The 22,935-nt window shown below is 39.6% G+C and overlaps 1 protein-coding gene across 5 annotated transcripts in view; it reads left to right on the forward strand.

Moving 5' to 3' along the window:
• Nucleotides 1-17,841: 17,841 nt before the first annotated feature.
• Nucleotides 17,842-22,935, forward strand: part of PDZD2 (PDZ domain containing 2) — a 511,304-nt gene continuing 506,210 nt past the window's right edge. For 4 of the 5 annotated variants that reach the window (XM_074207985.1, XM_074207983.1, XM_074207981.1 and 1 more), the window contains exon 1: nucleotides 17,842-17,900. The gene's annotated coding sequence lies outside the window, so the exon portion shown is untranslated. The remainder of the gene's footprint in view (nucleotides 17,901-22,935) is intronic. The other variant, XM_074207986.1, reaches the window with a different exon arrangement.

The raw sequence follows: 22,935 nt of genomic DNA on the forward strand, positions 1-22,935 counted from the left end.
TCCTTACAATAACAACAATATTTAAAGATAACTTTGAAAGATTTAAAAATTCTAATCAGTGTATTAACCAATCATGATTTCAGAGGATCTATCAGAAAGAAACCTACCTACCTCCTGACAGAGAAATGGTAGACTTAAAGCACAGGTATGTTTCATACTTTCTTTTTAGACAGGCTGATAAGAGAATGTTTGACTTCATAGATCCTTTATCAGGGACAAATATGCATACTCAGATTATTTCTTCTCTTGCTCTCCCTTCCACCCTCCTTTCCCCTCTTCCTCCCTCCCTCCCTCCCTTCCTTCTTTCCTTCCTCCCTTCCTTCCGCCCTTCCTTCCGCCCTTCCATTCTTCCACCCTTCTTTCTTTCCTTCTTTTCTTCTTTCCTTCCTGTAGGGTCTGGGAAGTTTTGAGGGAGAAAGAATAGATATTTGTTATCTTTTTTTTAAGGTTTCTGCAAGGCAAACAGGGTTAAGTGGCTTGCCCAAGGCCACACAGCTAGGTAATTAAGTGTCTGAGATCGGATTTGAACCCAGGCATTCCTGACTCCAGGGCCGGTGTTTTATCCACTGCTTTATCCATCTGCGCCCAGATATTTGTTAATTGAAAAAAATTACATCAAAAATTTTAAAAAGACCAAATCATTAAAACCTAAGGCAGGGACTAGGAAGATAGCTTAGTTACCTATGTCAGATAATGCAAAGTATCAAGGGTAAGGACTGAGAAAAGGACATCAGATTAATCAGCTAATGGTAACTTGGAAAAAAGCAAGTGCAGGTGAGTGATGAAGTTTGAAACCATATTGCAAAGGGCTGAGAATCACAGAGTTTTGAAATTTGAAGGGACTATAGTAACTTTCTAGTCTAACCTATATTTAGCAGGAGTGCCCTCTGAATCCTATTAAAGGCAGTAGCTGGTTGCAATGGATAAAGGGCTGAGTTTGGAGTCAGAAAGACCTGAATTCAAATTCAACTTAAATACTTAATAACTGTGTGATCCTAGGCAAGTTGTTTTAAGTGCTGTTTACCTCAATCTCTCAATTGTAAAATGGGAATAATAATAATTTCAACCATATTCCTGTTGTGAAGATTAAATAAGATAATATTTATAATTAAATTTTATATATATATATATATATACTGGTACAGAGTAGGTACTTAATAAATGCTTATTTCTTTCCTTCTAATAGGAAGGATGTGAGGTGATAAAATGAAAAATGATAAAATGAAAGAAATAAATATAGAAAGCAAGAAAAGAGAAAATGGTAGAAGGAACAATAGTCTTCAGTGGAAGGTTTTTTGTTTTGTTTTTAGGATGGGTGAATTCCAGGCATGTTTCAGGGAAGAATCCAGGAAATAAGAAGAGATTAAAAATTCGGGCATCAGAATGAATGGTTGAAAGGGCAATCACCCAGAAGAGGTGGGAAGGAATTGAATTAAGGGCATCAGTAGAGGGGTCTTGGATTCTTTGAGAAAGGTCACCTCTTTAACAGAGATGAACAAGACAAGAGAATGGGAGATGATGTTGAAATGATTTGGAGTGTTAAGAGTTGAGAAAAGGGAGTTTGTGATCAATGGTCTTAATTTATATATATAATTTTCTGACATATCTTGCACAAATGATATCTTTTTAAACCATTTGCACACAAATCAACAATGGTAGTTTGCCTACTGACTGATGTCCATTAATCAACTCTCATATATTGTTTTGTTTCTTTCTCTACACTTTGATTATTTGGAAAATCTTGTATCCTTTTTATCCACAACTGTAGGGTATTCCTGGAAGAATATTATGAATTTTTTGTCAAGGAGTAACTCAAAATTATTTAAGTGCTCTCTCTCTCTCTCTCTCTCTCTCTCTCTCTCTCTCTCTATATATATATATATATATATATATATATATATATATAATATCACAATAGAATATCTTCTGTATATATTCATATGCATAATTATGTATGTGTTTTATATGTTGATATAATTACATACAAACTAATTCTGAAGTTTGGACAAAAAAATTCATGATTCACTTAGTTCTTTGTGGCATGTAAATTTTTGAGGTATTTTTCTAACTATTTGAGGTGGATTTCATTGAACATATTTTTATTCTTCTCAGTATGATGTAATCATCATATTGAAATGATAAATTAATTTATATATCACCTATGTGCCAGAAATTATTGTTTTGAACAAAATTCAAATTAATTTTTAAGTCACTAAAAAAAAAAAGAAAAAAGTCACTGCAAAATTATTAATGTTAACATGGAACTTTTATTTACAAAAGGGATCCACTGCACCTGATGATCTAGAAAGTCAAGTTCTTCCCCATGCAAAACACTTCCATTTCCTTCAATTTGTTTCTCATATGATATATCTTCTCCAATTACGTTCCAATGTTTCAGTTTTTTTTTTTTTTTAATGTGGTACCCAGAATGGGATCTAATACTTCAGATATGGTCTAACTAATTCAGATCACAGAAAGCCTCTGGGCTTCTTTGGTCTGAATCTTAATGCAGCTTAAGACTACATTTAGTTCTCATAGTCACTTTAGAGGTTGGTATATAGTGGACTCGAAGCTAAACTCTCCAAGATTCTTACATGGGAACTGCTGTTCCCTGAATCATTTCCCTGAATTCAATCCAATTCATTTACCATTTACTGAGCACCTACCATGTATCAGCTGTTATACTGTGCATTTCTTTTGAACCTAAACATGTATTCATCCCCACCACATTTCCTCTTAACTCGACTACAGTCAAGTTTACTTTTCCTCTCCACAGTAACATGTCACATCAGATATTTTAAAAATTGTTGGTTGTGATTAATTGTTGAATGTGAATCTTGACTTGACACCATCTTTTTGGATCTTGATTTAAAAAATCTGATCTACAATTTTCACTTTTGTTACTAGATTGAATCACTCCCCAGTCTTCTCTTCTGGTTAAACAATCCTGATCTTCTGTGCAGCTGTGAAATGCATTTCTCCTATTTGGGCTTAAAAGTGAGATTGAAATACATTTTGGGAAGGACCAGCTAATGACTGATAATTCTCAACCTCAATGCATAAATAATGTCATTAACTCTAAATTGACCATGTATGGATCTCTAAAGGTCTTTCCAGCTCCTGTATGAAAGCAAAAGAACTGCACAGATTGCTGGTGACATCACCTCTTCTTGTCTATCCTTTGTGTTGTGATTAACTTTTGCATAGGACTTTCCTATTGGTGACCTTGTTTTATGGTCAAACATAAACATCCATAAGATAGGCAGAACAAATATGATTCCCTCCATTTTACAGAGAAGAAAAGGTTCACCAAGCCTCTTCCCTATTCTGTTTCCTCTGAGTTGACATTCAGGCCATGGAATCCTCCAGCTGCTGTGGTGCTGAGATTCAGCATTAAATAAGAGGCATGAGAGGTGGAGAGTTATCATGGTAGAGTAAATAGAGGGCCAGACATGAAGTCAGAAAGACTCAAGTTCAAATTTTGCTTCTGATTAGCTGTGTGATCTCTTCAGGTCTTGCTTTCCTCATCTGTAACATGCTGATAATATGCTTGCAGTGCCCACTTCAAAGGATTTTTGAAGATAATGTAAAATAGGTATTTTACAAACCCTAAAGAGACAAATAAATTCCAATTATTATTCAAAAAAATTTGAGAAAGAAAAATTCAATTTGTATTGAGTCTATTTATGTGAATGACTAGATGCTGATAATCTAAAAAAAGCTAAATGCAGGCATCTGGAAGCAGCAGAAAAAGGAGGTAAATCAATTGAGGGTGGGGAAAATGGGCAGACAGAATTGTTCCTCATGTGTGATTAATGCAAACACATACTGAAGCATTTAAACCCAAAACAGGGAAAAGAGGAACCATTGTCTCCTCACCGCCTGAAAAGAAAACAAGAAATCACCCCCACACACAGAGGTTGAAGAGCTTTTTAACTGTTTCTCCCCACATTCTGTTTCAATCTGAATTATGAGGTCAAACAGAAGAAAGGCATTTCACATCTGGGATAGTTTGAGTTGAGTCAACTAATGAAATATACAGAAAATAGAACTTATGAAGAGACATTAAAGGAACTGAGATTCTTTAGCCTGCAGTACTGAAGACCAAAGATTTGCATGATATAAGAATTGTTTTGTAGAAGATGAATGCTTCTAGAGATAACGGAATAGATGGAATGAGTTGATTCAAATAATGGAATATGCAGAAATGTTCAATGGAACTGGAATAATTTTACCTATAAGATTTGTTTTTAAGAAGATGAAACATATTAATCAGCCATTGCTCCATTTCATTTAAGGACAGAACATGAGAGAAGGAGGTAGTGGGAATAACTTGGAGAAATTCTTTCTTTATTGAGCACAAGAAATAAGGAGATTATGAAATCTCCTAAAATTTCCTAGGAATTTGATAGCTATCTTTTTTTCAGATAGAGGTTGTTACATTCCTCCTCTGGGACTCAGAGTCATCATCTATAAAATAATAGGGTTGTACTAGTTGATCTCAAGGTCTCTTGAAACTGGCATTCTGTGATTTGACTTCTAGAAGTGTTCTGAAGGACTCTTCCTGGCTTAGGTTCCAGAACTGACTTACTATTTTATTATTAGGCACTTATCCTTTTTTGAGCTCTTTCCTGGCCATTAGATAGATCCCTCAGTTAAGGTAATCAATGAGACTTTGGTGAAAACAAATTTGGCAGAAAAAGGATGGAAAATAAAGGCAATTGGCAGCATTCAGAGGAAGCTGGAAACTATTAAAGAGGAAGTATGGAACACCCAGAGACTCTGAGTTGAACCAATTATTTGCCAGGCTTGCCCTTTCTCTTGGGAAGGTTATTTGGATGATGTAGTGGAGAACTGAGGAGAGAAGAGTAATGGCTCTGGATTTTTTCACTATGTTCTATCTGAGTTAGTAGATGGCTTCTATTTTTAGATCAAAGCATCTAGTATATACTGTCTGTAGAATGGTTTAAATTTTGTTATTGTTGATTTTTCAGGATTTCTATTTTGGTGTCATTTGGGGCTTTTTGATTTATTTTCTAATTCATTTATGCTCTTCTGCTTTCCCTATTTTTGATGAACATATTTAGACATAAAAATTTTACCCTAATGATTGCTTTAGCTGTATCCCAAAAGTTTTGGCATGTTGTCTCATTGTTGTAATTTTTCTTTGATGAAATTTTCTATTGTTTCTATGATTGTTCTTTGACCCACCAATTTTTTTTTTTTGATGTCGCGTAGAATGGAATGGTTAACAACCAAGGGTAGTCAAGTCCATGGGAATCCAGTACTTGGCATCAGTTAAGCTTTTCTTGTTTTTGTACCCTTCCTGAAGATCTTTGACTAAAAACTATTTTATGAGCCTTTCATTTCTCTTACCATACCCCCAAGTCATGAGTATTTTTTGGTTGTTGTTTATTTGTTTTGTCTTTCACCTTGTCCATCCAGAATGGGCAAGCAATTAGCTTATGACTAAAATTTGAAGTTAACAAACATGTATTAAGCCCCTGCTGCATGTCAAGCACTCTGCTAGGTATCAAGGATACAGAGAAAAGATGTGACAGTCTCTCTACCATCAAGGAACTAACATTCTACTAAAGGAATTTGCCATGTAAACAGAAGTTATAAATAAGCAAGATTATTGTTTGAAGAGGGAGGAGCATTGTTGCTATCCATTTTTTGTAAGGTTTTGAGTTCCACATTTTTCTCCATCCTTCCCTTTCCTCCCACCTTCCCTCAACAGTGAGTAATCTGATATAGGTTATACATATACAACTATGCTAAATACATTTCTATATTAGTCATGTTGTATAAGTCAAATCAGAACAAAAGAAAAAAAATGAGAAGGAAAAGAAAATGTAAAACAAATTTTAAATAAGTGAAAATATCACACTTTGGTCTAGACTCCATAATTCTTTCTCTGGATGAATATGATATTTTCTATCACAGGTTTTTTAGAATTGTCTTTGCTCATTGTATTGCTGAGAAGAGCTAAGTCTTTCATAGTTGATCATCACTCACAGTTGCTGTTAATGGACACAATGTTCTCCTTTATTCTTTTGTTTTGTTTTGTTTTTGATTTTTGCAAGGCAATTGGGTTAAGTGACTTGCCCAAGGTCACACAGCTAAGTAAGTATTAAATGTTTGAGACTGGATTAGAACTCAGTCTTGATTCCAGGCTTGGTGCTCTATTTACTGTGCCACCTAGCTGCTCCCCTCCTTTATTCTTGAAGAGGGCCAGTGATTTCAAGTGAGGCAGAGTTGGGCAAAACCTCTCCTCCAAAGTCATCTAAGAAGAACATTAACATCTGGGAGGGTGAGGAAGTTTTGTGGAGAGAGTGATATCCAAAGGAAACTTTGAAGGATGATAAGCCAAGATCTACCTATAAATGAAGTAAATTCCAGGCATGGAAGATAAGCTATTATGTACGGGAGATTTTAATTTTTTTGGGGGGGGAGGAATAGAGCTGTGAATCAATCAATGGAAAGAGGTGAGGAACTTCCATCAGAAGATTCTCACTTTCTCTACAACTTATAATATTAAAGGTAGTATTTGAATTTGGTTTTTAAAAGCTAGGAATTCGAATGCAGAAAAGGGAGAAGTGAGTATACTCAGACATGTAAGCTTCATAATCAAAGATACCAATTCAGGGAATGCAGGACAGTATTGGGTGCAATTGAGAAATGAGTGACCAATGTACACTACGTGGAAAGATGTGAGAGATAAGATTGAAAAGAGAAAGTTGCATCTGATAATGTAAGACTGAACACCAAACAAAGTAGATTTAGCTTTCCTTGATAGGTTGCCAAGCAAAAGCCAATGAAGATTTTTGAGCAGCAGATCATAGATCATACAAAAGGAAGAAAATTAGACCTTCAAGAGTATGAAAGATGGATTAGAGTCAGAAGAGAGTAGAGTGACAAAGAATTGTTAAGAGACAATAGTTTAGTGAGATGGTAAGAATGGCCTATACTAAAGTGATAGTAAGAATAGATAAGAAACATATATGAAAATTCCATCTTCTTCTAGCTTCTCTCACTTTCTGCAGTCTCTGATAATGAGATGGCTCTTTTCCTTGACAAGACCAACTCCTTATCATGTGCCCTTGTTCCATCCCTTTCCCTTCTGTCTTGTCTTAATCATCCCTCTTTTCACTCTAATCATCAATCTGTTCCTAGTGGCTCCTTCCCTACTTTCTTTAAATATGCCCATCTCTTCCATTTTTAAAAATGGTTTGCTAGGTCTCTTAAGCTATTTATTATATTTATCTTCCTTTTCTCAATCAAAATTTGTAGAAAAATTATCTCTATTTGTTTCCTCTTTATCACCCAGTTCCTTCTCAATCCTAAGCATCCTAGCATCCAGCCTCATCACTCAATGACAATTGCCCTCTCCAAAGTTACAATCTTTTAGCAATCTTTTCAAATTTTTTTATATTTTTGTTGATATTTTCTATTTTTTACATCATCATAATATCATATATATATCCTATTTGACAAAAACTATTTTTTCAAGAGAGGAAAAAGGTAGTACAACTGATCAATACATTAAAAAAAGTCTGAAAACTTATGTAATTGTAACATTTATGGACCTCCTACCGTCACAATGGGGTAGGTTGGAGGTATTTCTCTTCATTTGAGTCCTAGTTGATCTCTATAATTTTGTTGCTTTTGCTTTTGATTTCTTTGATATGTAGTTATTCTTTTCACTCACCTTGGTGTAGTTATTGTGTATGTTGTTTCCTGGGCTCTTCTTATTTCTCTCTGCATCAGTTCATATAGATCTTTCCATGCTTTTCTGTAATGATCACACCCTTCATTTCTAATAGCACAGTAATAAACCATTACATTCATGTGTCACATATTGTTTAGCCATTCTCCAATTGACAGGCATTTCCTTTTGTTTTTAATTCTTAACTATCATAAAAAGTGTTTCTATGACTATTTTAGAATATATGAATACTCTCATTTATCATGACTTCCTTAAGTTATAAACCTAGTAATGGAATCTCTAGTTCAGAGGATATAGATTCTTTAGTTATTTTATTTGCATAATTCCAAATTGCTTTCTTTACAGTCTCTTGACAAATCTGATGATCTTTTCTCAGTTCTTAGTTTCCTTGACTTCTCTACTAGATCTGATACTGTTGACCACTCTTTTTCTGAATCGTTTTTCCTCTTGTGTTATTACTTTTTCCTAGTTCTCCTTCTACCAGTTTGACTGCTCCCTCTGTCTTCTATGCTGACTCACTATCTCTATTATACCCTTTACCTGTGGATATTCCCTAAAGCTCTGTCCTAGGTCTTTCTCTTAGGTTCTCCCTTAGAGACCTCAGTAGAGTTCCTACGAGTTTTATTATTCTCTTTATTTAGATTATTCCCAGAATTAATTATCTAGCCCAAGAATCCTGAGTGCAAGTCCTTTGAAACCAACTCCCTATCGATCATTCAAAACTAGTTTTCCTGTAGGTTTCACATATTCAACATATCCTATATGGAATGTATCTCTCTCTCCCTCTCTCTCTCTCCCTCTCTCTCTCTCTCTCTCTCTTTAAGGTTTTGCAAGGCAAATGGAGTTAAGTGACTTGTCCAAGGCCATACAGCTCGGTAATTATTAAGTGTCTGAGGCTGGATTTCAACTCAGGTACTCCTGACTCCAGGGCTAGTGCTCTATCCACTGTGCCACCTAGCCACCCTATATTTCTCCCTTTTTTAAAAAAAATCCATGGTACTCATATTGTGAAAAAAAACAAAAAGAACAAAAGATAAAAACACTATGAAAAAATAAAGTGATAACATCTTCTGTCATGAGGCTTTGAGAAATGTCCAGGATTGGGGGTGGCTAGGTGGAGCAGCAGCCTTGGAGTCAGGAATACCTGGGTTCAAATCTGACCTAAGACACTTAATAATTACCTAGCCCTGTGGCCTTGGGCAAGCCACTTAACCCCATTGCCCTGAAAAATCTTAAAAAAAAAAAGAAATATCCAGGGGCTAAGTCAATCATAATTGATTATTGCATCTGTTGCTATTACTTTATTTTATGTTCTCCTGGTTCTGCTCACTTCCCTTTAATCTGTTTATTTGTCTTTACAGGTTTTCCTGAAATCAACCTGCTCATCATTTTTTATAGCACAATAGTATTCCATTATACTCATATGCCACAATTTAGAACTCATTATTCTCAAAAAACCCTCCTCTCAAGGGGGCAGAGCCAAGATGAAGGGTCTCTCCTAGGTGCTCTCTGAAAATATTTCAAAAATCTTAAAATTATGACTCTAACTAAATTTTCAAGAGACAGAACCCACAGAAAGATACAGTGAGGTAATTCTCCAGTCCAAGGTTACCTGGAAAATAGTGGGAAAAAACTCTGTTCCATGGGGAGAGGGGGTGGCCCCACCAGAGTGAAGAAACTTCAGCCTCCAGGGAACAGTCCCCGGGTACATGGCTTCCAGCAGCAGAAGCAGTTTCCTGACCTGCACCCCAGGGAGCACAAAGCTCAACTTGGAAGATCATCAGGGAGACCTCAGCCAGAGCAAGTGAGAAGCCCAGGTCCTCAGCTGGTGGCAGCACTCAGCCCGCCCAGATGCAGGAAATGGAAGCAAGTGGGAGCCTCTAAGCAATTGTAGCCTGAGTGCTCAACCTACCAAAGGTAAGGGAGTGGAGGGAGACTTCTGTGGTCTGTCCTCTGTTCCTGAAACAGGACTCCGGGGCTCTGACCAATTTCAGATCCTGATAGCAGTCTAGGCAACCCATAGAATAGGGTCCCTTCCCACTCAGCCCCATGGCAGAGGGGTACGTGTGTGGTCATTCATAGACCAGGAGAACAGTCAGAGTCTCACATACTGAAGTCCTTGTGGGGGTGTCTCAATAAAACTCAAAAGCTCAGGAAGCACCCCAAAACCAGGCTCAGGCTGGGGAAATGAGTAAACAGAAAAAAAAAAAAGGAACCAGACCATTGGCAAATACTTTTGCCTATGATCCCAAGGAAGATCAAAATACTAAATCTGAAGATGAGGAAGTCCAAGCTTCTGAATCTAAAGACTCCAAGAAATATAGAAATTGGGTTCAGGTTATGACAGAACTCAAAAAAGATTTTGAAAACCAAGTAAGGGAGATAGAAGAAAAACTGGGAAAAGAAATAAGAGAGATGCAGGAAAAACATGAAAACAAAGTGAGCAGCTTAGTCAAGGAGATCCAAAAAATGCTGAAGAAAATAACATGTTAAGAACCAGCTTAGGTCAAATAGATAAAATAATTAAAAAAATTATTGAGGAGAAGAATGCTTTAAAAAGCAGAATTGGCCAGATGGAAAAGGAGATAAGAAAGCTCTCTGAGAAAAACAAATTCTTCAAATGTAGAATGGAGCTAAAGGAAGCTGATGACAGCAAGAAATCAAGACACACTACTTCAACACCAAAAAAATGAAAAATTAGAAGAAAATGTGAAATATCTCATTGAAAAGACAATTGATCTGGAAAACAGATTCAGGAAAGATAATATAAAAATTATTGGGATACCTGAAAGTTATGATCAGGAAAAGAGCCTTGACCTCATTTTTAAAGAATTCCTACAGGAAAATTGCCCTGATATCCTAGAAGCAGAGGGCAAAATAGAAATTGAGAGAATCCACTGATGTCCCCCAGAAAGAGATCCAAAAAAAATAAAACCCCAACCCCCAGGAATGTTGTAGCCAAGTTCCAGAACTTCCAAATCAAAGAGAAAATATTACAAGCAGCCAGAAGGACACAATTCAAATATCATGGAGCTGCAGTCAGGATCATACAGGACTTAGCAGCAACTACATTAAAGGCTCATAGGGCTTGGAATATGATATTCCAGAAGGCAAAAGACTTTGGAATGCAACCAAGAATCAACTACCCAGCAAAACTGATATCCTCTTCCAGGGGAAAAAGATGGATTTTCAGTGAAACGGGAATTTCAAATGTTCCTGTTGGAATGACAGAGCTGAACAGAAAGTTTGACCTTCAAGTACAGAACTCAGATGAAGCATAGAGAGTGGAGGAGAAGGGTAAATTTTGAGGGACTTAATGATGATGAACTACATGTATTCCTGTATAGAAAAATGATACTAATAATTGTCATATGAGTCTTCTCATTTAATAGAGCAGGTAGAAGGAGCTTTTATAGATGAATCACAGGAGAGAGCTGAATCTGAAGATAGAAGATATTGTAAAAATGAAGTCAATGACTTAAAAGGAAAATGTACTAGGAGTAAGAGAAAGTAGAAGTGGAATAGGCTAAGATATTTCATATAAAAGCTTTTTTTTAAGGCTTTTTTTTTTTGCAAGGCAAATGGGGTTAAGTGGCTTGCCCAAGGCCACACAGCTAGGTAATTATTAAATGTCTGAGACCGGATTTGAACCCAGGTACTCCTGACTCCAAGGCCGGTGCTTTATCCACTGCGCCACCTAGCTGTCCCCACAATGAACTTTTGCAATGATATGGGAGGGGGGAAGGTGAGGGGGAATGAAGGAACCTTCACTCTCATCAGAGAGGAAACGGCATACACACTCAATAGGGTATAGACATCTAGAGTAAAAAGAAGAGAAGGGGGAAAGGGGGAAGGAGGGATGTGGGTGATAGAGGAGAGGGTAGATCATAGGAGAGAACAGTCAGATATAACCATTTTCTTTTTTACTTCTTGCAAGGGGCTGGGATTGGGTGGCCTGTCCAGGACCATGGGGCTGGGTGATTGCTGAGTCTCAGGGGTGGTATGTAGGCTTGGGGTCTCTTGGCCCCAGGGTCAGTGCTCTGCCTGCTGCACCACTCAGCTACCCTACAGCACATTTTAGAAAAGGGACAGAGTGAAAGGAGAGAGAAAATATAATATATGGGAGTGGGGAGGAATGGATGGAGGGAAGGACAATCAGCAACAGCAACTGTTGAAAAATATGGAAGTAACTTCTGTGATGGACTTATGATAAAGAATGTGATCCACCTGAGACAGAGATGATGGTATCAGAACACAGACTGAAACACATTTTTTTTTCTCTTTCTTTTACTTTATTTCTCATGAAATTCTATATTTTATTGGGGGGGTATTATGTTTACTCTTAAACACGAATATTTTAGTAATGTATAAATAGTTATATTAACAACAAAAAAAAAGAAACCAGGAGGGATGGGAATTCAGGGAAGCATGGAAAGATTTGCATGAACTGATACTGAGTAAGACAAGCAGAAGCAGAAGAGCATTGTACACCTTCACAGCAACATGGGAGTGATCACCATCCTTGATGGACTTGCTCATTTCATCAGTGCAAAAATCAGGGACAATGTTGGGCTATCTGTGATGGAGAATACCATCTGTATCCAGAGAAAGAATTGTGTAGTTTGAACATAGACCAAAGACTATTACCTTCCATTTAGAAAAAAAAAAAAACCCATTATCTTATTATGTAAGTTTTCTATCTCTTATACTTTATTAAGGTTAGGTAAAAGAGAAATGAAGCCAAGAGGCCAAGAATGACCACTTCCAAAAGAGAAGGAAAAAAAATTATTGGGAGGTTAAGACCCTTAGGGTTATCTCAGTCTTTATTGTAGGTAAGAGAAAAAAAAGCCAAGAGCCTCTTTTGCATAAAAAAAAATCAATCTGGGAGGGTAAGAACGTTAGAGTTTCTGGTCAAAACAGAAACAATTGCTGTTTGAATTCACTCTGAATCAACCAGGGTCCTGAAATTTAGAGATATTCGTTTGGAAATCATTTTCACAGAAGTGATAGCTGAAGTCATGGAGATAAGATTGTCAAAAGGAGGGAAGATAGAAGAGAAAACGGCCAAAGACTTGTACTTTGGAAATACCCAATTTAAGGGACTAAAAGTAGAATGAGTCAGAAAAAAGATATAAATCAATCAACAAGTATTCAAACTTTGTGTTAGGCACTGAGAATAAAAAGACGAAAAATAAAAGAAGCAAGAAACCTTCAAGAAGCTTGCATTCTAAAGGTGGGGGGGCAACCTATATGATAAACAGGGAGAATAGTTATGGTCTGGGAAGTCATTGGGCTGATGAATGGAACCACAGGGAAATTTAATGGTAGTGTAGAATTGAATGCAATTCTCAAAGCCAGAGGTAGAAAACTTGGATGAAGGGAAGTAGGTAACCCTCCTAGGGTACTGAGGGAAACTACCTGTATACAAATAATTAGATAGAAAATATATATACAAAGTAAATACAAGGAAACGTGTGGGAGATAAGGACAAATTGGAGGAGGGAATCTAAAAAAGTCTAATGTAAAAGATCAATGAATCAACATTTATTAAACTTTTACTTTGGGCGGCTAGGTGGTGAAGTGGATAAGGCACTGGCCTTGGAGTCAGGAGTACCTGGGTTCAAATCCAGTCTCAGACACTTCATAATTACCTAGTTGTGTGGCCTTGGGCAAGCCACTTAACCCCGTTTGCCTTGCAAAAAACAAAACAAAAAAACCTTTTACTTTGAGGCATTCTTGGCATATTCAGGACTTACTGATCGAAAGAATGAAACAATCCCAATTCTTAAGGAACTTGCAATCTATTAGGGGAAACAACATGTACATGTGAAATTATAAGCTTAATTATACTTAAGCTACTAAAGCTTAAAACTGTCCTAAGATTTTTGGGGATACCCTATATACAGAAGAAATGACCTTGAACTGAGTTTTGAAGGAAGGTTGGGATTCCAAGAGGCAGAAATTAATGGTGAGTAGGGGTGCATCTTAAATTTTTTGGGGGGCGGGGAGGATAGCCTATGCAAAGACATGGAGGAAAGAAATAGGATAGTATGTGTAAGTAACAGCGTGAAGTACAGACTGGCTGGACCTTAAAGCCTGTAAAAAGGAGAAATATATATGTCTGGAAAGTTAGACTGGAGTTAGATTGTAAAAAGGTCTTTAAATACCAAATGGAACAGTTTGTAATTGATCCCGGAAGCATTAGAGAGCAAGAGAAGGAACAGTTGGAGAGGTGAGATGAAAACTAGGGCATTCAGTTCTATATGAAACCAAGCATGGAAATATCCAGAAGGGGAGGTTATCAGCAGGATCAAGCATGCTCCAGAGATGATGAAGAACATTGGACTTTATGATGAGAAGGTCACTGGTAATCTTAGCATGGGTCTTAGCATAGGGTGATGTGTAGCAAAACCACTGAGAGAATGACTTGTGAGAATGTGGGAAGCTTTTAAAGAACTTAGACAGTTTTTAAAAAAAATTTATTTATTTAAGGGAGGTTTAAATGACTTGCCAAAAGTCACACATTATTAAGTGTCTGAGGTCATATTTGAACTCAGGTCCTCCTGAGTCCAGGGCTGTGCTCTATCCACAGCACCACCTAACTTCCCTTAAAAAATTTTAAAAACAAATTTGACTGAAGTGGAATCAGTCAACTAACTAGCATTTTAAAGCATCTATTATGTTCCAGACACTATGAATCACTTAGGAAACAATGAAAGACAAAAATCTAGTCCCTGCTCTTGAAGAGCCCACAGTCTAATGGGAGGAGCAAGAAAAAATTGGATCAGTTTATGAAAGATATTGTGCTTAAAATGATAATAATAAAAATAAAAATAGCTGTTATGTGGGACTTTCCATCACCAGTGCTTACTATATGACTTTACTAAGTGCTTTACAATGATTAGTTATCTCATTTGCTCTTCACAACAAACCTTTAAAGTAGATTATTATCATCATTTTACAGATGGGGAAATAGGTAAAAACAGAGGTGAAGGTCTAGGGAAAGTTGTTTGCATTTTTTTTGAGCTTTTTTTGAGCATTAAGGGGACCCAGGTATTTTTGTAGACAGAAGAGAAGACATCAGAGGAAAGTATGAGATTAAAAAAAGGAGATAAATCAAGGGCAAAGATTAGTCAGTAAAAAATATGGTCATGTTTCTTGAGGGTGAGGATTGCTTTTAGTTTGGAGGAGGGGAGATAAGGAAGTTCCCATCTGATGGCCTCAGTGAAGTAGAAAGCTTCACATTTCTTATAAATAGGGTATTCGGGTGTAGTTGAGTTTGTGGGGAGGAAGCTGTTTGATCTTCAGACACAGGAAAATTAATGCTTTTAGCTACCTAGATTTCTCCATGGGGAAAAATCCAAGGGCAAAGCAATTTCCATATACTCCGTTGACCCCTGGTGAAGTGAGCTATTATTAGCAAGCAAAGAGATGCAAAAAAAAAAAATCTACTTGATATTAGGTGAGAAATGATTGAGGCTAGAGGTATTTTAAACAGGTCAGCAGAAATAAGATTTTACCTCTTAAGGAGAGAGGTAATAGCCATACATTGTTTGATCCAAAAAGGTATTTTATTGAATTCTATGGCACAGCTATATAACTAGCAAAGATATGAGGTTTAATTAGTGTCATGGTAACCAACATTTAATGACAGAAACTTTACTTCACAAAAAGGGACTGTGGAAAGAATATTTGACTTGAGAATAAAAAAAATGAAGACCTTTAAGTCCCTATTTCCCAAGTTGCCATTTATTTTCATATTAGTCTCATTCTCTCAGGATGACTTTCCTTAACTGTAGAAAGGGAATAAGAATACTTGCATTTTCCTCATGGGATTGTTATGAGGATCAAAATAAATAAAGAAAATAAAAATATACACAATACCTTTTCAATAGCAGTTTTTGTGCGAAGGTGATGGTAGATTTGTGTTGTTTGGGTCTAGATGACTTAGTTAAGAGTATGGTTAAAGTTTTATGCTTCCCCCTAAAGCAAAGAAACTCTGTGACTGATTTTATTGCTTCACAAAGATGCAAATAGTCTTCAAATTATTCTTTCTACTGAAGTAATTTACTATAATATTTGTTAAAAGTCTACTATTTGGTATGTGATTCACAAGATATATATATCACACATATACATCACTCAAGGAACCAAAAATCTTCAAAAACAAAAGACATGTAATCTAATAAATATTGTTTAAGGTAGAATGTGGTGGGGAAAATGAGTCAGAGTGCTATGAGAAATATTTGGGGAACACTTACCTAGAGTAATCAGATCTGGAGATATTTCATAGAGAAGGGGGCATATAAGTTTAACCTGGAATGGAAAAACTTCAATGCACAGAAATTTGGTTTGGGAGAGTCAATTAGTCAACAAACATTTATTATTATTATTATTATTATTATTATTATTATTATTTTAGTTTTCACAAGGCAAAGGGGTTAAGTGGTTTTCCCAAGGCCACACAGCTAGGTAATTATTAAGTGTCTGAGGTGGAATTTGAATTCAGGTACTCCTGACTCCAGGACTGGTGCTCTATTTACTGCGCCACCTAGCTGCCCCTATTATTATTTTTTAAAGATTTTATTTATTTTGAATTTTTCAGTTTTTCCCCTAATCTTACTACCCTCCTTGCACCCCCAAGAAGGCAATTTGCCAGTCTTTACATTGTTTCCATGGTGTACATTGATCCAAATTGAATGTGATGAGAGAGAAATCATATCCTTAAGGAAGAAACATAAAGTATAAGAGATAGTAAGATCAGACAATAAGATATAAGTTTTTTTTCTAAATCGAAGTCAACAAACATTTATTTAGGAAGATCAGGCGCAAAGACAAAAGTGAAGTTCAAGGCTCTTTCATTCAAATATGGGAGACAATATATAAAATGCAAAATGAATAGAAGACAATGGAAAGATTTCATGAAGGAGGAAGGAACAAATTGCAGCTATGAGGGACAGTCAATGCCAAGGAAAAGAGATATCAAGACCATCGTTCTGGGTGATACATGTAGGGACTGATGACTGGATGGGAGGAAGGGTTCAGGGATAATATACTTTAGGGAAGGGAAAATATGCTGAAAAATATGAGCTCTTATAGGGAAGGTATTAAATATGTAATAGTGAGCCACTGAGGTATTTTGAGAAGAAGAGTGATTTGATCAAGCTGTATATTAAGAAGTTAATCTGTGTGTGTAAGATTGATTGGAGACCAGAAACCACCATGCTATGGCAATGCAGATGGACAACTTTGCTGCAACTGATAGTCATGAGATCATAAATCTCCCCAGAAGGAGCCTCAGAAGCCATCAAGTCCAAACTCCTCATTTCACTGATGAGGGACTGAAGCCGCCCCTTGCGATTTGCTCAAGGTCACACAAGCAGCACCGACACTTTCCCCAGTTCCTACCACAACACTTTGGGTGATGCTTGGGGGGGGGGATGCTAAGAAGTTCATGACTTGCCCCCGGTTGCAGTCCATATGTATTGCGGACAGAACTCGAACCCAGGCCTTCTTTGCTCTAATGCGAGACTTTTATCCAAGGGACTTTCCTGCCCCAAGAGAATAACTTGGGCTTTAAAAAATCAGTCGGCACTTCGTAATCCAGGACTTGGTGGAAATAAATAAACTGTTTTAACACTTGCAAAAACATTGAGATGGGTTTCCCCCCCCAAATAAAGAAGACGCGTTGTTTATTAGCGTCCTCCCGCCCTGCGCAGGCGGAACAGAAGGGACTTGGAGACTCGCTTGACACATGTTTGGAAAAGAAGGCGCGCCCCCGCCCGGGTGCTGGCCGGCAGGTCGGGGGTCTGCGGCCGGCACCGCGCCCCCTGCACGCGCCGCGGGGGGAGCTCGCGTTCCGCGGCTGGCAGCGGGGGAGGGGCGCTTCCCCGCGGGCCCGGGCGGCCGCGACGCCCGCACAGGGCGCTCCCGGGCCGGCACCGCGGGCGCCCGGCTCGGGCCCCACCGGGCAGGGCCGAGGCGGCCCCCGCCGGCCCCGCCCCGGGCCCCTCCGTCACGGGCGCGGGGGAATCCCCGCCCTCTGCCCGCCTCTGCCCGCAGGGAGTCCCCGCCCCCGCGGCAGGCCGGGCACAGTCGGACCGGCGGGGCCGGGCGGGCGCCGCGGGCTGCGGTCTCCGGGCGCCTCCAGCTGTCGGCCCGCGGGCGCGAGGTAGGAGCGCGGGGCGGCCGGCCTCGGGGGCCCGGAGCGGGGCGGCGGGGCGGCGGGGCGGCGGGCGGCGGCCGCGGCAGGTGAGCGGGCCCGGGATGCGCGGGCGGGCGGGGCGCCGGCCGGTGCCCACTTCCCCGGAAAGTTTCCCCGCGAGCGGACTCCGGCCGGCGCGGCCGCCCCGGGGGGCGGGGGGCGGGGGGCGGCCCCGCGGTGCCCGCGGTCCGCCGGCTCGGGCTCTCGGCCCCGCACCCGGCGCGGCGCGGGCAGTGCGCGGCCTCCCCTCGGCAAGATTGCGGGGGGCGCGCGGGGCTGAGAGCCCCCCAAGTGAGGGGTCGGGGGCGCCGGGGGCCGCGCGGGGCGCTTGGCTGACCCCGGTGGCGGGCAGCGCGGAGGGGCGCGCGCCACCCCCGCCCCGCCGGGCTCCCCGCAGCCCCCTCCGTGGCTCGGGCTAGCCTTCACCCCGCGCCCCCCAACCCAGCGGGGCGGAGGTGCCGGGACCCCAACTCTCAGCGGCAAGCAGGCGCCCGGGGAGAGCCCGCGCCTGGGCAGCGGACCCACGGACCCACGGACCCACAGCCTGGGTCGGCTCTCGTCATCTCGTGTGTGTGTGTCTGTATGTCCGTGTATGAGAGAGAGAGAGAGAGAGAGAGAGAGAGAGAGAGAGAGAGAGAGACAGAGACAGAGAGACAGAGAGAGACAGAGAGAGAGAGAGAGAGAGAGACAGAGACAGAGAGACAGAGAGAGACAGAGAGAGAGAGAACATTGGTTATTCCTCAATGACAAAAAAGTGAAAAAGAGCCTGGAACTCTTAGGTAGCAAAGGCTACTCAGTGGAGCCTTTGCTCTTATACCTTTTTTTTTTAAGTCCTTCACATTTGATGACAAAGCTTCTGTCACTTGTCACAGAACTCTTGTGATTTGTGACCAGGCTGGAAAGGACAATCCGCAGTTTTCTCTGGCCCCCCCCCCCCCCCCCCCCATCACACTAGGTAGCTTTGAGTCACCAGTACCTTGTAGGTGAGAGGGCAAACTCTCGTTGTCTTTGTGGTTTAGGGAACTGCCTATCAGGAGTACTTGAATCTGAGCTTATTTTTTCATCAGTGTTTTGGATCTTGAGGAAATGGTCACTATTCCCTGTAATAATAGTGTCTTCACATTGGAATAGCATTTTAAGGATCGCACAAAATGGAATTTCAAATGCTTTGAAGTCCTTCACCTGGTCTTTCTTTGAAGCCAACATCACAAACTGTGGGATGATTGGAAGTAGATATTTGAAGGATCACTGATGTATGTCGTGTTTGTGTATGTGTGTGTGTGTGTGTGTGTGTGTGTACTATGGTAGTGATGTTTGAGAGAAAATTTCTGATTATTCATATTTTTAGAAGCAGATGATTGTTCTATGGTCATCAACTTTTTCCACTGAAATTTTTTTATTACCTTTATTACCCTTTAGCTAGGGTAATAAGTGTTTGGGGAAAGAGAATGAAGGTGAGAAGTGAGTCTAACGGTAGAAAATCTATACCTTGCCAGATAACTATTTCATTAAAGATGCTTCAATGGAATTTTAACAAAGCAAATTCTATAATAAATTCACTAGGATGGCTGACGAATCAAGGAATCTCTAGTGAATCCTTCACCAGAAAACATGGTACTATAGAGAATATAACAATGTTTAAGATATGTAATCTAGAATCATAGAATATCGGAGCTAGTTGATCTAGATGATCATCTAAATCTAGCAAGGTGAAGTCACATATACCCCATGAGTTAGTGACAGAGAAGACCAGAACCCAGGAGTTTACAGTCTAATGGGGGAGATAGATAGAATCAGCCTTGTGGTACTAATTTTGGAATCAAAGGGTCTGGATTCAAACCTTGTGCAATAGCACTAGTATTTCCCAGACAGAACTTCTTTTCTTCTACCCACACAACCTGGGGATACTTTACTAAAAGAAGACAAAACTATTTATGGAACCTGCTTGGCTTCAACTTTTTTTTGACTCAACCTTCTTCTGTGCCACATAACCCAAACATGGGTTGGCCCAAGCCAAAGCTGCCTGAGGGATCTGATTGTCCTTGGTTTCTTTGTTGCAAGTTCAGCTAAAGTTATAAAAAATGCCAGCCTAATGGAGTCTGGGACTCTGAGATTTGAGGGGCACCTAAGATCACTCAAGCCACTGTAACTTCATGGCCTATTGATCATACATTTCTAGGTGGAGATTGGGTTGGGGGAAAAGTACAAAGAAACCAAGTCCCATTCTATCCTCGTTGCATATCCTTGCTGTGTTAGGGTAAAATAAACCTTCCTTTGTAAAGGTTGAATGATTTGTGAATGCCTCATTTCATCCCAATGTGAGATCTGAATAGGGTACTGTTGTTAGTCTTGTCTCTGACACCTAGGTTCTGAATTTTATTGTTCCAGTGATCTTGGGTCTCTAAGATGGGGAGGGTAGGAAATTGGATTAGATATCCTCTGTTGTACCTTCATAGCTTTAAATCTTTGATCCTCCAAATAAATTTAATTTATAGACATAGCTCACATATCATTAATCTGACCAATGTTTCACAATAAAGTCTATAATATGTTATGACCAAGCCCCATAAAAATGTTGTAAAACACTCCTGAACCATGTGCTAAAATGTCATTTGACCAATCACCCATTTATAATGTGACATTATTCCAGTGAAAGCAATTGCCCCATGTAACTTCATTTCACCTAACATAATGTTTTCCCAGAAAGAATTAATGGCTTTAGATAGGGTAAGACCATGGGCAGTTCACTTAATCAATGCTCCAGGCAGCTCTCTAAAGCCATAAGTTACAGATGAATTGCTGATAAGAGACATACAAAATGTAATAAATAGGAGACTGGCCGATAAGGCAACTCTTACAGAAGTCCTTACTGCATTTCATTTTGAAGGATGGATAGACTTCAACATTCTGAAATGGGGATGGGGGTGGGGAAAGAAGGAAGGAAGAAAAGAAATCACAGATAAACTGAACAGCATGAACAGAAGCTCAAAGTGAGAAAATATAGTTCATATTCAGGGAATAGTGAATGGTCCAATTAGTCAATAAACATTTATTAAACATCTACTATGTTCCAGTCACTGTGTTAAGGGCTGAGAATACAAAGCAAGATTAAATAACATCCCCTGATTTTGAGAGGCTCATAATCTAAAGGAGGAAACAACATATGAATAGGTCCTAAAATTATGTACTGGGTAAATTGGGAAATAATCAAAAGTGGGAAAGTCCTAGAATTAAAAAAGATTGGTGGGGGTATCTGGGTAGCAGTTAGGTGGAGAAGGCATGGCCTCTTGAGTCAAGACCTGAGTTTAAATCCAATCTCATTCATTTACTAGCTGTGTGATTCTGGCTAAATTACCAACCCCCCCCTCCAAAAAAAAAGAGGGTGGGGATTGGGAAAGACTTCCTGTAGAAGGTGGAATTTTTTTCAGTGAAGTCAGGGAATCTAGGATGCAGAGATGAGATATGGGGAGAAGGAGGGGACAGTCATTAGAGTTGCCCAAAATCAGGAATTGGAGTGTCTTGTTTGAAGAATGAGGCTAGTGTCACTAGGCTGAAGAATACATAGTAGGATGTGAGGTGTAAGAAGTCTGGAAAAGTGTCTGGGTTGTGTGTGGTGGGGTGAGACAGGTTATGAAGGACTTCGAATGCCCAACAGGATTTTTTCTTTGATCCTGAAGGTGATAGGGAGCCATTGGGGCTTTATTGAGTTGCTGTGTGTGTGTGTGTGTGTGTGTGTGTGTGTGTGTGTGTGTGACACTTTTGGTCTCATGTTTTGACCAATACATGAAAGATAGACTGGAGTGGGAAGATACTTGTGACTGGCAGAACCACCACTAGGTTATTGCAATAGTTCAGTTATATGAGGTGCACCAGGGTGGTCAGAGGAGAGGAGGCATGTGTAACATTTCATGAAGGTAGAAATGACAGGATGGATTTGTGTGCAATGAAGGGCGAAAATGGGAAGGTGGTTAGCAAAAACCAGGTGGCATAGTAGATAGAGTGACTGATAGCCTCAAGAAGATGAGTTTCAAACCTGTTTCAGACACTTAACTCTGTGTCCTTGAATAAGTTACTGAACCATTCTGTCTTTTTTTCCCCCTTCATCCATAAAGTAGGGATACATATACACACACACTCACACACACACAGCAACTCAATAAAACCCCAATGGCTCCCTATCACTTTCAGGATCAAAGAAAAAAATTCTGTTGGACATTCAAAGTCCCTCATAACCTGTCTTCCTCCCTGCCACCCAGACACCTTTCCAGACTTCTTACACCTCACATGTATTCTTCAGCCCAGTGACACTAGCCTCATAGTTATTCTACCTCAGCAGATCTTGACACCTTCTCTTAGTGCCTTGGTAGAAAGTCTTCAGAAGATGCCAGTGACTTGAAGTATTTGTCAGAGATGTGAATAAATACATATGGAGAAATATATTTATTCCCACAAAGTCACTGGGAAAAGGAGAAGGGAGGAATAAGCATTTATTTAGTGCTTACTTATCAGGCATTCTGCAAAACCCCTCTTCCCTACCTCCCTCACCCCTTTTAAAACAAATATGATCTCATTTAATCTTTAAATGGTCAAGGAGAGGGAGAAAAGGGATATTGATTAATTTGGGAAAATGTATAAAATTTTATAATGCTGGACAAATGAATAACTGTTCACTGGAAGAGTGATCTGGTTGGTTTTCCCCTAGTAGAACAACAGCTTAAGGGTATCTAGGTGGTGAAGTGAATAGAATGCAGGGCTTGGAGTCAGGAAGACTATCAGAGTCTAATCTGACCTCAGCCACTTTCTAGCCATATGACCCTGAATAAGTTACTAAACCCTGTTTGTCTCAGTTTCCTCGTCTATAATATGGATTGGAGAGGAAAATGGCAAACGATTCCAGTGTCTCTTCCAAGAAAACCCCAAATGAGGTCTTAAGGGTAGGAAGCAACTGGAAACAACTGAACTAGAGCAGCAGCCTAACTGGCATAATAAATAGAACAATGAC

The sequence above is a fragment of the Macrotis lagotis genome, chromosome X (assembly GCF_037893015.1).
Source record: "Macrotis lagotis isolate mMagLag1 chromosome X, bilby.v1.9.chrom.fasta, whole genome shotgun sequence".
NCBI lineage: Eukaryota > Metazoa > Chordata > Mammalia > Peramelemorphia > Peramelidae > Macrotis > Macrotis lagotis.